Source organism: Syngnathus acus, chromosome 19, assembly GCF_901709675.1.
Source record: "Syngnathus acus chromosome 19, fSynAcu1.2, whole genome shotgun sequence".
Classification (NCBI taxonomy): domain Eukaryota; kingdom Metazoa; phylum Chordata; class Actinopteri; order Syngnathiformes; family Syngnathidae; genus Syngnathus; species Syngnathus acus.
Genome location: NC_051103.1, coordinates 902,215 through 917,241, shown reverse-complemented (window position 1 = coordinate 917,241; position 15,027 = coordinate 902,215). Strand labels below are relative to the sequence as shown.

Genomic DNA, 15,027 nt, shown 5'->3' with positions numbered 1-15,027 from the left:
TTTAGGTACACCAAAGAAATCGGTAATTCGCTTTTTATTCATCTTCATGTAGGAGAAAAAAAATCGAACATCACCCACGCCGTTCGCTGATCGCTAAAACAACATCCGGGTCCGGGAGGCAAACGGTGAATGGATAACATCGCGCACATAGAATAGCGCAAGCACATTCGCGCAAGACCGAAAGAAAAAAACGGCATGAAAATGAAGAATCGAAAAAGCTCGATTTTTTTCAACCGGGGCGCAGGGAGTCCTAACCGGGGCGCCGCCCCGGCTCGCCCCGGCTTGGCTACGCCACTGCCCGTACCACGGCCTGGGCAATAAACTGGACGAAGTCAGAGCCGAGCTGTCGATCGCCGAAATACTCATCATCGATGAGATTTCCATGGTGTCAAAAGACCTCTTTGCCTACGTGAATGCCAGGTTGAAACAAATCAAAGGAATTAATTTACCTTTTGGTGGCATGTCTGTTCTTGCTGTTGGAGATTTCTTTCAGCTCCCTCCTGTGAGACAATCCAAACCTCTGTGCGTGTACGATCCCACACGGCTGGACCACTGGCGTGACAACTTCAAAACGATCACACTCAGCCAGGAGGCCTTTTTTAAAAAAAAATTTTTTAAGTATGCCTCAATGATAACGCCGATCATAACGGATAGACATCATTTCGGAAGTCAGGAACTCATCGATCAGACGCACAAAAATTAACCAACGCCGATTTAAAGATGATGCAAAACCGTCAAAAACAGGTAGGGAAAAGTTTTAGACCCAAATAACTTCAATAAAGAAACGTTTTCGCATAAATAACTTTTCTGAAACTTATTGGAACATGCACAAACTTGAAGACACAATTACAATTCGGGACGGAAAAACTCAACTGAAAACTAAAATGTTTAATTTAGTGTTCCAGATGTTTAATGAGGAATTGCAGCCAGATTTGAATGAAGATTAAAGTATGAACAACTCATGCAAACTCTGGATTTTGAGGAGAATCATGCACGAGAACATGAAAAATGGAATAGTTACATGTTTCTCATAAAACAATTAATAACTTTTTTTTGCAGATTCTGGATGCACATTTGGTGGAACCTTGGTGCCACCTGCCTGATCGAGTGATGTAAGTAACAACTGTATATCATATCATGTTTCTATCGTCAACATTTCTGCAGTCTAACGTTCGTATTTTTCTGTAGCCTTGGACACTTGTCCAATAACATACGACCACCAGGATGTTACCTGCTCACTCCGATCTTACCACCAACACCCCAAAATGCACGGTAAATCCTCAGTTTCTGCAAAATGTATTCCTTTGAATGCCCACACGATGGTGACATGCGTTTGCTTGTGCTTTTGATTTTCCAGCTGGACAAAAGAACCCCAGACTCCTTCCAAGCCGTATATCAAAAAAACACCGAATGCATTTATGTTATTTATGAAGGAGCAGCGGCCTTTTGTCAAAGCTCAACTTGAAAATTCAAGCGGAGAGCGTACAGACAGCGCATCCGTTAATAAAATCTTGGGGCAGATGGTAAGTACGATGCGCACGCATTCACGCGCGCATGTTTTTTTTTGACACTTTCTCATTAAATCCACAGTGGAAGTCGCTCACGCAGGACGAGCAGGAAAAGTACTTTAATGAATCGGATTGGCTCAACCAGATCCATGCCAGCTTGCACCCGGATTGGTCCTGTCGAGATAACTATGAGAGTTAGAATCCATCGGAACAATAAAAAAAAAAAGAAAAAAAGTGTTTTTGTGTGAAATGACATGATTTTGTGTTTTGTGCAGGGTCAAAAGAAAAAGAGAGTGTGGTGCAGTACCAAAAAATCGGAACGCACCAATAATGTCCAACCGCATGCTTCTTTGATGGGCAATAATAATACAGGTACGTCTCAGAAAATGTTTCTTTGAATTTTTTGAACTGATCACCTGACAGAGCGTGTCAATCCAAACTGAGCATTCTGTTTAGTGATGGAAGACTCGCAGTGAATCTCATCTCGGGAGTGACTGGCGTTTTTGTGTTTGCAGTGCGTGTACCTGACATCCCCGCACCGGCACCCCCCCTCTGTCACGTTCAGCCACTTTGAGGCACGCAAAGCGGACCTGACTGGCCACTTGGCGGTGCCGAGGCAGCCCTTCTTGCCAGATACGAGCATTTGGCAGGCAGGGCCTAATGAGGACCCTGGCTGCACCATCGGTAGGGGTTTTGAGTTGCCTCCATCTCCGTCCTCATCCTCATGCATCGGCAGCCTGTATGAGAACGACCTGACGACCTTCGGCCTATTTAAGGAGTTGGAGGAGCTGGAGATGTCCACTAGCTCCTTCTGGGATTCACCCTTGTGTAGCAGCAGCTTGCATGAGGACGAGGACGACCTGACCTCCGGCCTATTTAAGGAGTTGGCCGAGGTGACCTTGGACTGCTTTTCGAGTTCACCCTCAGACACCAGCAGCCTTCATGAGGACGAGGAGGATCTGACCTCTGCCCTTTTTAGGCAGCTGGTAGCTTTGCAGGCAGCTGAGGCGTCCTCAGCCTCCTTTTTGTCTTCCTACCTCATTTAGGGCATGGAAACAGAGACACAATGAATTGATTCTTTTTACGAATGTTTTGATATACATGATAGATTTCTTCTTTTTATCTGCTTCTATATAATCTATTAACTGTTTCCTTTTAACTCTGTTAATGACCGATTGGTCTAACTTTATTCTTAATATTTTACAATTGCAATTTACCATTGGTTTACAAAAGTTGTTTTATCTGTTTTATCTATTTTTAAAATGAATTTTATTCAGTGTAAATATCCCTTAAACACAAATGCACTTGATTTTGAGAGGTGGCTCGCATAATCCAAAATCTTTTGTCCATCTATCTGTCACAGCATTTTGGCCAAAGTCAAAATGTCTTCTCTACCTGGATGTCCTAATATTAAGAAGAGTATTTGTATCTTTAAAGAGAAATAGCTCCTTTACCATATCCATTGTCAAAAGGAACAGAGAAAGGTATGAGAAACACAGTCGAGACATTGAAGATGCCATCCAAGAGATGGAGGACAGTGGGCTCGTCATAAACGAATGGTGCCACCTGGCTCCCGAGAGTGAGTTGCAAAGACTCGAATGCGTTGAGGAAATCAACACAAGAGAGGACCCAAATGACACCGTGGAGGAAAATGTCCCGGACTATAACGTCAGGTCCGAGACAACACAAATGTCCAGAGATGGGACCAAGTCACACATGTGCAAGTCTCAAGTAAGTCTCAAGTCTTAACCTTCAAGTCTCAAGTAAGTCCCAAGTCATTTTTGTCTTGGGCAAGTCAAGTCAAATCAAGTCCTTAAATAGGTCAAGTCAAGTCCAAGTCAAGTCTTTAAATAGGTCAAGTCCAAGTCAAGTTAACTGTAGTTTTTATTTATTAACTTGCTCCATATTAAGTCATATTTACTTAATTAAGTTTCATCATCATATTCATTGCATTAAAGCTATATATACACACACCTATTTAGATAAATGAAAAGCACTTATTTGGCAGAATGGCTCTTCAGATGACGGACAAAGTTTGAAGTTGTCGTCTGGCTGTGCGAAATGTTTTTGCTGCATATCACGCACTGTGCTGTCCGTCTTTTGCCATCATAAAAGTAATTGCGATAGCCGAAGGTGTTGACTCGCGGTACCGCTCCCGCTGACATGTTTGCGCATGTCTGATATAAAGGGGCATGATTCTCCAATAAACACATTCGGTAGGTAGACAGGGCACGACTGATTGAGTGACAGGGTAGTGATCCAATCATGACAACGCCATTCTCAGCCTGCGCTCCTACTGTGTTATCGATATTATTTTTTTCAAATGTATTATTAATTTTATATTCAAATTGAAAACATAAACTAAATAACACTGAAGTCATTCAAGTCATCGTGTCTCAAGTCAAGTCAAGTCCCGAGTCTTTAACTTCCAAGTCGAGTCTCAAGTTTTTTCATTTTTTGTCAACTCAAGTCACAAGTCATCAAAACAGCGACTCGAGTCGACTCGAGTCCAAGTCACAGTGACTCGAGTCCCCATCTCTGATGTTGCATTATAAAAGGGTTTTAGATATTTGTGGCTCCAGACAGGTATGTTTTTTGTACTTTTGGGCCAATATGGCTCTTTGAACATTTTGGGTTGCGCATCCTGACCTAGGGTTAGGGAGGCCAACTGTGGTTTCAAACTAGGGCCAAGGTTTCCAACTGGGGTTTCCAACTGGGGTTTCCAACTGGGGTTTCCAACTGGGGTTTCCAACTGGGGTTTCCAACAAGGATGTGGGTTTCCAACTGGGGCTAGAGTTAGGGCTATATAGAAGCGTGTCCCGTGTGAGGGTCGAACTCACGACCTTCAGATTATGAGACTGACGCTCTACCACCTGCGCCAACGAGGCTATGCACTTGCATTTTGACAATTGTTTTTTACTGTAAAACTAATTCAACCACAGGCCATTTCCATTAAACTGAACTTGGCTAGGATTTCCAACTACGATGAGGGTTTCCACCAAGAACTAGACTGTGTAAAAAGCATGCCCGGTGTGAGGATCAAACTCACAACCTTCAGATTACGAGACTGACACGCTACCGCCTGCGCCGATGTGGTGCCTGTCCTAAAATGCTATTTTACTGTCAAATTGATTCAACCACCGGCCATTTCCATCAAACTGAACATCAAAAGAAAAAGTTACTTTTGTCTGAGCATTCTCAAACTAGGGTTTCCAACTCGGGTTCGGGTGTCCAACTAAGGTTTCCAACTGGGGAGAGGATTTCCAACTAGGGCTCGAGCTAGAACTAAATAAAAGTGTGCCTCGTGTGAGGGTCTAAGTCACAACCTTCAGATTATGAGACAGACACGCTACCACCTGCGCTAACGAGGCTATGAATGTTAGGTTTTACAAGCTATTTTACTGTAAAATTGATTCAACCACCGGCCTGTCAAACTCAACTTCATGGACAGAATACTTTATTCTATTCTGAGCAACCTGCTATCTTCTGTAATTGACAATGATTTTACTGTGGACTATGGAAAACAGTGCCCTGTATGAGGGTCGAGCTCACAACCTTCAGATTTTGAGACTGATGCACGACCACTTGCACTAACAAGGTTATATGTCAATTGCATTACAATTCTCTTTTACTGTAAATTGTTTAATCCACAGGCCATTTATGTCTGTAACAACTGTGAACACTTGCCACAAGGCTGCAGTCATCAGAAGTCGTTGCCAAGTTTCACTTGGTACAGTCATTCACATGGCTATGTGGCCTAAAGGATAAGGTGTCTGACTTTGGATCAGAAGATTGAGGGTTCAAGTCCCTTCATGGTCATTTTAATATAATTCATATGAAATCAATGACTTTATTTCAGTCTGAACCAACTCTTGTATACTGTCGGAAAGGGTTTTGGTCTCTGATTTCTTTTTTTGTTGTGCTGACTCCCCCCCAATCTCCGTTTTCAGTGCAACAAAGTGACAAAAACCAAAAAAAAAAATGCTTTCTCTATTGCACACTAGGGCCAGCGTTTCCAACTAGGGCTAGGGTTTCCAACTAGGGTTCCAACTCGAGGTAGGGTTTCAAACTAGGAATTCCAACTGGGGCAAGGGTTTCCAATTAGGGTTTCCAACTCGGGCTGGGGTTTTGAACTAGAGACAACATTGGACAGATGCCACTTGTTGGGAACCTTTAAATGTTTAGTCTTATCAACGAATGTGTTTCAGGGGCCAGATTTAAAACGTGGCTGCTGGTTTTCGTGAACCAAACCCATTAAAAAAAAGTGAAAGAATGAAACAATTCTTAATAGGAGAAGCCCGGTTAGCTCAGTCGGTAGCGCATGAGACTCTTAATCTCAGGGTCGTGGGTTTGATCCCCACATTGGGCAGCCCACACTTGTTGGGAACCTTTGGTTCTTTAGTCTTATCAATAGAGATGTGTTTAAGCATTCCTCTATTTGCCCTAAACCATTAAAAAAAACTGAAAAAGTAAAACAATTCCAAGGTCAAAAAGCCTGGTTAGCTCAGTCGGTAGGACATGAGACTCTTAATCTCAGGGTCGTGGGTTCAAGCCCCACATTGGGCGTCCTTGCTTGTTGGGAACCATTGAATTTTTAGACTTATCAAGGCCACACTTAAAACAGGGAGTCTTTCACATTGCGATGTGGCCTAATGGATAAGGCGTCTGACTTCGGATCAGACGATTGAGCGTTCGAGTCCCTTCATAGTCAATTTAATGTGTCGTGCTTTGAAATAGACAACTTTACTTCAGTCTGAACCAACTCTTGATTGATTGATTGAACTTTATGCATCCCACAGCGGGGAAATTCCCTTGTCACAGCAGCGCATATGAGTGCAAGAATAATACAAGTGCAAGAATACAAGTGCCAGAATTACAAAAAAGGGTAAATAACAGACAAGGATAAACACAAGTGCTGCTAGTAGAGACGAAACACATTCATTTTATCAGGTGGCATGCATGTTGTAAAGTCTGACAGCAGAGGGAATGAAGGACCTGCGGAACCATTCCTTCCTACACCGAGGGTGCAAAAGTCTGCCGCTAAAGGAGCTGCTTAGGAACCGCACAATCTCATGGAGGGGGTGAGAGGTGTTATCCATGATAGATTTAAGCTTAATCAACGTCCTCCTCTCACCCACAACCTCAACGGAGTCCAGGGGACAGCCCAGAACAGAGCTCGCTCTTCTGACCATCTTATTCAGTCTCCCCCTGTCCCGGTCCGTACTGCCCCCACCCCAGCAGACCACAGCGTAGATGATGACCGAGGCCACCACAGAGTCATAGAAGGTCCGGAGGAGAGCCCTGCACACACCGAAGGACCTCAGTCTCCTCAGCAGGTGGAGGCAACTCTGGCCCTTTTTGTACAGGATATGGATGTGATCAGTCCAGTCCAGTTTGTTGTTAAGGTGAACACCCAGGAATTTGTAGTTCTCCACTACCTCAATGTCCGATCCCTGGATATTCACCGGAGTGAAGATGGGTGCTGTCCTCCCGAAGCTCACAATCAACTCCTTCGTCTTGCTGGTGTTCAGCTGAAGCTGGTTGAGCTCACACCAACTGACAAAGTCCTTGATGACCAACCTATATTCCAGATCATTCCGCTCCGCGACATTTCCAACAATGGCCGTGTCGTCGGAGAACTTCTGGATGTGGCAGTGAGCGGTGTCGTGGGTAAAGTTTGAAGTGAACAGGGTGAAAAGGAAAGGAGAGAGCACCGTACCCTGGGGGACACCAGTGCTGCAGCGCACCACGTCGTACTCACATCGATGTAACCTCAAATACTGCGGCCGGTCGGTGAGGAAGTCCGTTGTCCATGCAGCCAGGCGCTCGTCCACACCCGCCTTCTCCATCTTCACCCTAAGCAGTGACGGTTAGATGGTGTTAAAAGCGCTGGAGAAATCGAAGAACATGATCCTCCCAGTGCTCCTGTTGTCCTCCAGGTGAAGCAGTGTTCTGTGCAGTAAATAAATCACTGCATTGTCCACCCCAACACCAGGCCGGTAAGCAAACTTCAGGGAGTCAGGCTGCGCTCCCACTAGGGAACGCAGGTGACCCAGGATGATCCTCTCCATAGTCTTCATCAGGTGGGAAGTCAAGGCAATAGGCCTGAAGTGGTTAGGCTCCTTGGGGCACGGCACCTTTGGTACAGGGACCACGCAGGAGGTCTTCCACAGTACTGGGACCTTGTTCAGGCCCAGGCTCAGGTTGAACAGGTACCTGACCACACCGCTCAGCTGGTCCGCACAGTCCCTGAGCAGTCTCGGCCAGATGCCGTCTGGGCCCGGGGTCTTCCCTGCTTTGATCTTTCTGAGGTGACTCCTCACCTCAAGATCTGTAAAGGAGAGGGGGATGTCGGAAGACCGGGGTGATGGAGTGGAGACAGAAGAGTGACTCGGGGGGGGGGGGGGGGAGCTGGCGGGGGGGCTGGAGTGTCGAAGGTGGCAGAATGAGATGCGGATCGAGGTGAAGGGGTGGGGGGGAGGCGGAATCAAATCTGTTGAAGAACAGATTGAGTTCATCCACCCGGTCCTTGTCCCCATAAGCTGGTTTCCGATCAGCCCCTTTACCATGGCCCGAGATGGACTGCAGACCCCTCCATTGTCAGTTTACAGTTCATCAAAAACCAAAAGAAAAAATGCCAAGTTTTCTCTGTTGCAGATGTTTTGGTGTGTTGATCACTAAAACAATGTTAAACTGAGGAGGCCTGAAAGCACTGCTTTAACAATTCAGGAATATACAAACGTTTTGTGTGCCAAATCTTCATTACAGCCAATAGCAGAATCCTGATTAAAGGTACAAAAAGACTGACAATGACTCTGTGTTTCCACTGGTTCTTCTCTGCAAGTTCTCTGCATTTCCAGTGCAGGATGGCGGAGATCACAGAGGGGCTCAACGGTGTGGTTTGTCACATCGATGATCTGTTGGTGTGGGGGCGGGGCCAGGAAGAGCATGACACTCGACTTAATGCCGTGCTACAAAGACTGGAAAAAGCAGGCATCACACTGAATGTGGACAAGTGTGAAATCTCCAAGAGCGAAGTAGTCTTCCTGGGCCATATCATCACAGCCGCAGGCATCCGCCCTGACCCAAAAAAGACAGATGCCACCACAGACATGACAGAGCCCACACATGTGAGTGAATTAAGGAGTTTTCTCGGCATGGTCAACCAGCTGGGAAGGTTTATTCCCCAGCTAGCTGAAAAAGATAAACCGCTCCGTGACCTCTTCTCAAAGAAAAACTGCTGGGTCTGGGACGTGGACCAGGCAGCAGCGTTTGAAGACCGAAAGAAAGCTCTGTCCTCTCCTCCGGTGCTGGCTATGTATGACCCGGGCAGAGACACCAAAGTATCTGCTGATGCATCATCGTATGGGTTGGGGGGCGTAATTCTCCAGAAATGGGGGAAGGATGGAAGCCTGTGGCTTACGCATCACGGTCACTCACTCCAACTGAGCAACGATACGCACAGGTGGAGAAGGAGGCTCTGGGCCTCACATGGGCCTCACATGGGCCTGTGAACGGTTTCGGGATTTCCTCATCGGAAAGGAGTTTTGCCTGGAGACCGACCATAAACCCCTTCTCAGCCTGCTCGGAGCCCAAGCACTGGATCTTTTGCCACAGAGAATCCAGGGTTTCAGGATGAGGCTGATGCGCTACTCATACTCCATCGTGCACGTACCAGGAAAGTCGCTTTGGACGGCAGACACACTTTCACGTGCACCTGTAAAATTACGCATGTCCACTGATGACCAGGAGCTGATGGAGAGCACAAACATATTTGTGGACTGTTAGGGTTTACAGATTATCTTGATCGTATGATTATGTTGGAATGTAGACTAGAATTATTAACTTTGTTTAAACCTTTCCTTGACTCTGAAAAGTTTAACCATTCAGTTGTTGAAACTTTCCAAATGGTGTGGAAACATTCTTGCTTAGTTAGTCATCTAAAATGCTCCACTAGTTTCTGTTTCCACGACCTTGTAAAACAATGAGCTGGGACCCTCCGCACTGATTAACCAGTTGCTGAGGTGACCACCAAACATGTCCAATGTCACCCCCACCCTGCTTGTTCTTAATAAATATGCTCTTGCAAGAGGCCTGAGCCAGACCTCATTCGATCATCGCTGTACGCACAGCGACGAATGGTTCTCCATTTGCAAATGCTTAAAAAGGGCATACTGTCTCCCGTGTGGTTCTTGCAAAAATAAGTTAGAGTGAGCACCACTCTAACAGACTGTGTCACTGAGAGTCTACCTGTCAGCTCATCATATACAGAAAACCTGAAAGAGCAATTGAAAGCCGACAGTGTCTGCTCGCGTGTCATGACCATGTGCATGGAAGGATGGCCAGCACATGCAAAACAGGAACCAGCGCTGAAAAACTACTGGCCGGAGCGAGCTACATTAACAGTGAAAGATGGCTTACTGCTAAAGGACACACGACTGGTAATACCTTCTGCAATGAGGAACGACGTGCTATTCAAATTACACGAAGGACACTTAGGTGTCGTGAAATGTAAAGCACGTGCACGTCAATCTGTGTGGTGGCCGGGACTCAGCCAGCAAGTGAACGAAATAATACTGAACTGCAGGACATGCATACAAGAGCGACACAACCCAAAAGAGTCACTCATGCCATCAGGGTGCCCTGAAAGACCTTGGCAAAGGTTAGGAACAGACCTTTCTACACAAGAGGCAGAATAATCCTCTAAGGTCTGATGAAACAAAGGCAGTCTACCCTATGATCTCTGGAAACAGGGAGATGTGGTATTATCGTATGTTGAAACTATAATATTATATAGTGCAGCGGTGGCCAACCCGCGGCTCGCGAGCCGCATGCGGCTCTTTGGCTGGTTTCATGCGGCTCTTTTACGTTCATATCAACATTTGTGTTTATTTTTCGTGCGTATTTGCTTCGCTTGAGTTCAATATGGTATTTTGGTCAAACGCGCATGCGCGTGAGGTGAAATCCCGCAAAGGAGGAGGGACAAACAGAGCGATTGATTTTGCTGGCTTTTTAATGAATGGCGACTGTGACTACGGGGGCCCATTAGGTCCAGAAAAGCTTAAAGTTGTTTTTTGTTGAACGCTATGGCAAGCCATTCTGCCTGATATGTCGGACATCATTGGCGCATTTAAAAGCTTCAAATGGTCAGCGCCACTTCAGCTCACTTCATGCCAATATCGATAAGGACTTTGCAAAAGGGACTGAATTTCGCAAGCACAAGTTTGGAGACTTTGAGAAGTCTGGGATAAAAATAGGTACAGTTTTTCAAAAAAATTACGAAGCACTCAGAGACTGTCACACTTGCATTGTTTCAACTGGCTTGGAACATTGCACGGGCTAAAAAGCCATACAATGAAGTGGAGTTCGTTAAAATATGCCTCAGTGACGTTATTGAAATCTTGTCTCCTGAAAACGACAAACTAAAACGAATAGTCTGTCCCGCCACACATAGTAAGTGAAAAAACGTATGTTTTTGTTTGTGGAATTTGTTGAACTGAGAGTTTGTCTGTGTGAGACAATGCACACAATGTTCATTGTTGAAAATGTGGTCTTTGGTCTGTGGTTTTAGTACTGTAGGAGTCAATTTGTCATTATCATGTTGGTGCGTGACATAATAATGTCACACAATAAATTTGGCTGAGCAGAGGGGTGTGTGCGTGTATGTGTGTGTGTGTGTGTGTGTGTGTGTGTGTGTGTGTGTGTGTGTGTGTGTGTGCGTGTGTGTGTGTGTGGGGGGGGTGTTCATGTGTGCTCATGTGTATGATGTGGCTCTTTGCGATGACACAGTAAAAAATGTGGCTCTTGGTCTCTGACTGGTTGGCCACCCCTGATATAGTGTGTTATTGGAGGTCTCGCATAATGTTGACAGTTGGGGGCTCTGTGGTGCGCCAGGGGCATTGTACTGCTATGTGAGACATGAGTGGGGAGAAAATAGAAAGTTGCTGAATAAAGAAGTTGCATTAGCGTTCATCTCTACTCCGTATAAACACAACAGTGGTGGACTGCGTTCGCGCTCTCCCCTGGTCTTTCAACGAACAGCAAAAATCACGCGCAGTAGTACGCACATGGAGTTTAGGTCTGCGGTGCTGTGACACACTGAACGCTTTTGAGCATGTTATTAACTGTACTCTGGAACTGTGCATTTGCTTGCTAAACTGTATTAACCAAATTAGTCAATGCAAAATAATATGTAATTACCACGTTCCTGACTCGTTACATGATATGAACGTATCAAAACCTTTTTGTCGGCTGTAGGTCTGTCTTTTTGAAGAATGCGCCTGATTGTTGTTCCTCATACATCAAAAGTATGGATTTCTAGAAAACAACTTTTACTTCCTAAAGTAAAATGACAGATTTATATTCAAATGTCAAATATCGAACGCCACCATCGCAGTGGAGATGAATTACACTCCAAACCACGCCAGCAACGACAAAAGCCTCAATTATTTGCGACACGAGAGATATAGAGCACTTCTGAAATTTGAGAAATCATTTGAGAAATTTCGATCGTATTTAGTTTCCCGATTTGTGTTGAATAAAGTTATGAAATCACACGTTTTCAAATAAAACACAGAGATGGGATCATTTCCCGTTCTCTCATACCAAAAGTACACGTACAGAGACATACAACTGTTTTTACCTTCAATACTCAAAATAGACGCCCAATCAATAGGTGACGCTGTTTGAAAGAATGAGCGCCGTCAGTGTTCGACCAGGTACCTACAATCCTGTGCACCAACAATGTTTGAAGTAAAAAAGACATTAATGAACACAAAATACTCGTTTAAACCTTCTATTTAGGTTGAGTCCTTCTAAGTCAGGGGTCTCAAACTCCAGTCCTCGGGGGCCGCATTCCTACATGTTTTCCAAGTTTCCCGCGTTAAACACACCCGATTCAAATGAGCAGTTCATCCTCACGTTCTGCAGGAGCCTGATAATTGAATCAGGTGTGTTTAACGAGGGAAACTTGGAAAACATGTAGGAATGCGGCCCCCGAGGACTGGAGTTTGAGACCCCTGTTCTAAGTATAGTAAATCTATGAACGTCTATTGTTTGTTTTAGAAGGAATGGTTGCTGCAATTTGAGTGTGAGACCGCCTGTGAATTTGGTGAGACCAGCAGTGGGGTGGCCCGTTTTCACCCAGATTATCAGATCACACTTTTTTCTCTTCAGATCGAATAAATCTTTCGCCTTTTACTAAAGATTTCCGTGGGGAGGAACAATAAGAGTCTATCTCAATTTTTTTTTATGCTCTGCGAAAGCGGAGCATTCTTTCTCTGTGAAAATATCAGTATCGCAACGGATAGCCGCCTATATCATATTCCGTGCAACAGTCATACATTCACCTAATTTATACCGACATATACGTATGTGAACATAAACAGAGAAATAATGCCGAGTGCAGACAGACAATCACATTTAAGCCCTCGTTTATCAATGCAGTTTAATTTCTGGTGGTACCCATTTGAATGGGCACATGACAGTCTATTGTAATTTGGCAAAAAATATTGTTTTTGAATAAAAACCAATAACCACCCCCCTCAATTGCACAAGCACTCCTGCTCCTCACTTCAAGGAACATGGACTTGAGCAGATCCGCCGCGCTGTGCTTCGTTGCGACGTGGCTTGACGGACGCACCCCCCACCACGCCGTGGAGTTAGCTGGGTTTCGGCTAATGCGTGCAGATCGCAGCGCGGAGCTCACCGGAAAATCAAAGGGAGGTGGTATCTGTTTCTGTATTAATGAACGTTGGTGTACTGATGTCACGGTGTCGAAAGAGTCTTGCAGCGCTCTCCTAGAAACACTTTTCATAAACTGCCGGCCGTTCTATTCACCATGGGAGTTCTCCTCGATCGTCATGGCGGCTGCTTACATTCCGCCACACACACATGCGAGTGAAGCCACGTAGATGCTGGCTGACCAGGTGACAGACATGGAGAAACCTCTACCAAATTCACAAATCATTGTTCTGGGTGATTTTAACTGGGCGAACCTCGCACACGAACTCCCCAAATACAGACAGCACATAACGTGTCCCACCAGAGGGGCACAGACACTGGGCCACTGCTACACCGTAATTAAGGATGCACACCACTCTGTGGCTCGTGCAGCTTTAGGACTCTCAGACCACTGTCTAGTTCATCTGATCCCGGCCTACAGGCAGAAATTAAAGACTTCTAAGCCTGTGGTGAGGACTGTGAGGAAGTGGACAGTGGAGTCTAGGCAGGACCTCCAAGCCTGCTTTGTCTGCACCGATTGGGGAGTTTTTGAAGCTGCAACTTCAGACCTGCATGAACTCACCGACACTGTCACATCATACATCAGTTTTTGTGAGGATCTGTGTGTGGAGACCAAGACCTTCTGCATGTACAAGAACGACAAACCTTGGTTTACACCGAACCTCAGGAGGCTGCGCAAAGTCAAGATCACCAACTGATTCCCGAGCGCGGCACCGCTGCTGCTCACTGCTCCCCTCTCCCCCAGGGGATGGATTAAAATCACACGGGGATGGGTTAAATGCAGAGGACAAATTTCACCACACCCAGGTGTGTGTGTGACGATCATTGGGACTTTAATCTTTAATCAAGGAGGAGGCCTACAGGAGCGGCGACCGGGACCTGTTCAAGCAGACCAGAAACACACTGAACCGAGAGGTCAGGAAAGCCAGCAAGTGTTACGGGGAGAGCCTGGAGAGACACCTCTCTGCCAATCCTGATCCCTCAACAGTGTGGAAAGGTCTGCAGAGCATCACGGCTTCAAGAAACGAACCCCCTGTCCTGTGGAGAGCCCAAGGCTTGCAAACCAGCTAAACAGGTTCTACTGTAGGTTTGATTGGTCCTCCCACACTACAGGACCTCCTGCAGCACAATCAACATACTCACCTCCCCCCACAACCGCTCTGTCCACACCTCCATCACCGTTGTCACCTACTCTTTCTCTTGCAGAGGCCGCGCCCGCACTCCAGATCCACGAGGAGGAAGTGCGGCAGATGTTCCGGAGACCAAAGATCAGGAAGGCACCGGGCCCAGACGCCATGTCACCGTCCTGCTTGAAAGTCTGTGCTGAACAGCTGGCACCCACCTTTGCACGGATCTTCAACCGTTCCCTTGAGCTGTGTGAGGTGCCCTCGTGCTTCAAGAGCTCCACCATCGTTCCGGTGGCCAAGAAGCCCGCCATCACAGGTTTGAATGACTATAGACCTGTCGCTCTGACATCTGTGGTCATGAAATCTTTGGAGAGGTTAGTGTTGAACCACCTGAAGGATGTCACGGGCCCCCTGCTTGACCCCCTCCAGTTTGCCTACCGGGCAAACAGGTCGGTGGATGATGCGGTCAACATGGGACTGCACTACATCCTGCACCACCTGCACACCCCAGGAACGTACGCCAGGATCCTGTTTGTGGACTTCAGCTCGGCGTTCAACACCATCGCTCCTGGCATCCTCCAACAGAAGCTCATCCAGCTCGCGGTGCCTGCCTCCACCTGTCAGTGGATCACCAGCTTCCTGGCCAACAG

The 15,027-nt window shown here is 46.2% G+C and overlaps 1 long non-coding RNA gene and 3 other non-coding genes across 4 annotated transcripts; 2 read left to right on the top strand and 2 right to left on the bottom strand.

Moving 5' to 3' along the window:
* Positions 1 to 4,323: 4,323 nt before the first annotated feature.
* Positions 4,324 to 4,396, bottom strand: trnam-cau. Its single transcript has one exon. It is a non-coding gene; the product is annotated as a tRNA-Met (tRNA).
* Positions 4,397 to 5,254: 858 nt separating this feature from the next.
* On the top strand, positions 5,255 to 5,327 carry trnaq-uug. The gene has a single exon. It is a non-coding gene; the product is annotated as a tRNA-Gln (tRNA).
* Positions 5,328 to 10,576: 5,249 nt separating this feature from the next.
* On the bottom strand, positions 10,577 to 13,229 carry LOC119137935. Its single transcript, XR_005101042.1, has 3 exons — positions 13,142 to 13,229; positions 11,943 to 11,948; positions 10,577 to 10,592 (listed from the first exon to the last, which is right to left on the bottom strand). It is a non-coding gene; the product is annotated as an uncharacterized LOC119137935 (long non-coding RNA).
* LOC119138860 lies at positions 12,666 to 12,779 on the top strand. Its single transcript, XR_005101264.1, has one exon. It is a non-coding gene; the product is annotated as a U5 spliceosomal RNA (small nuclear RNA).
* Positions 13,230 to 15,027: the final 1,798 nt, after the last annotated feature.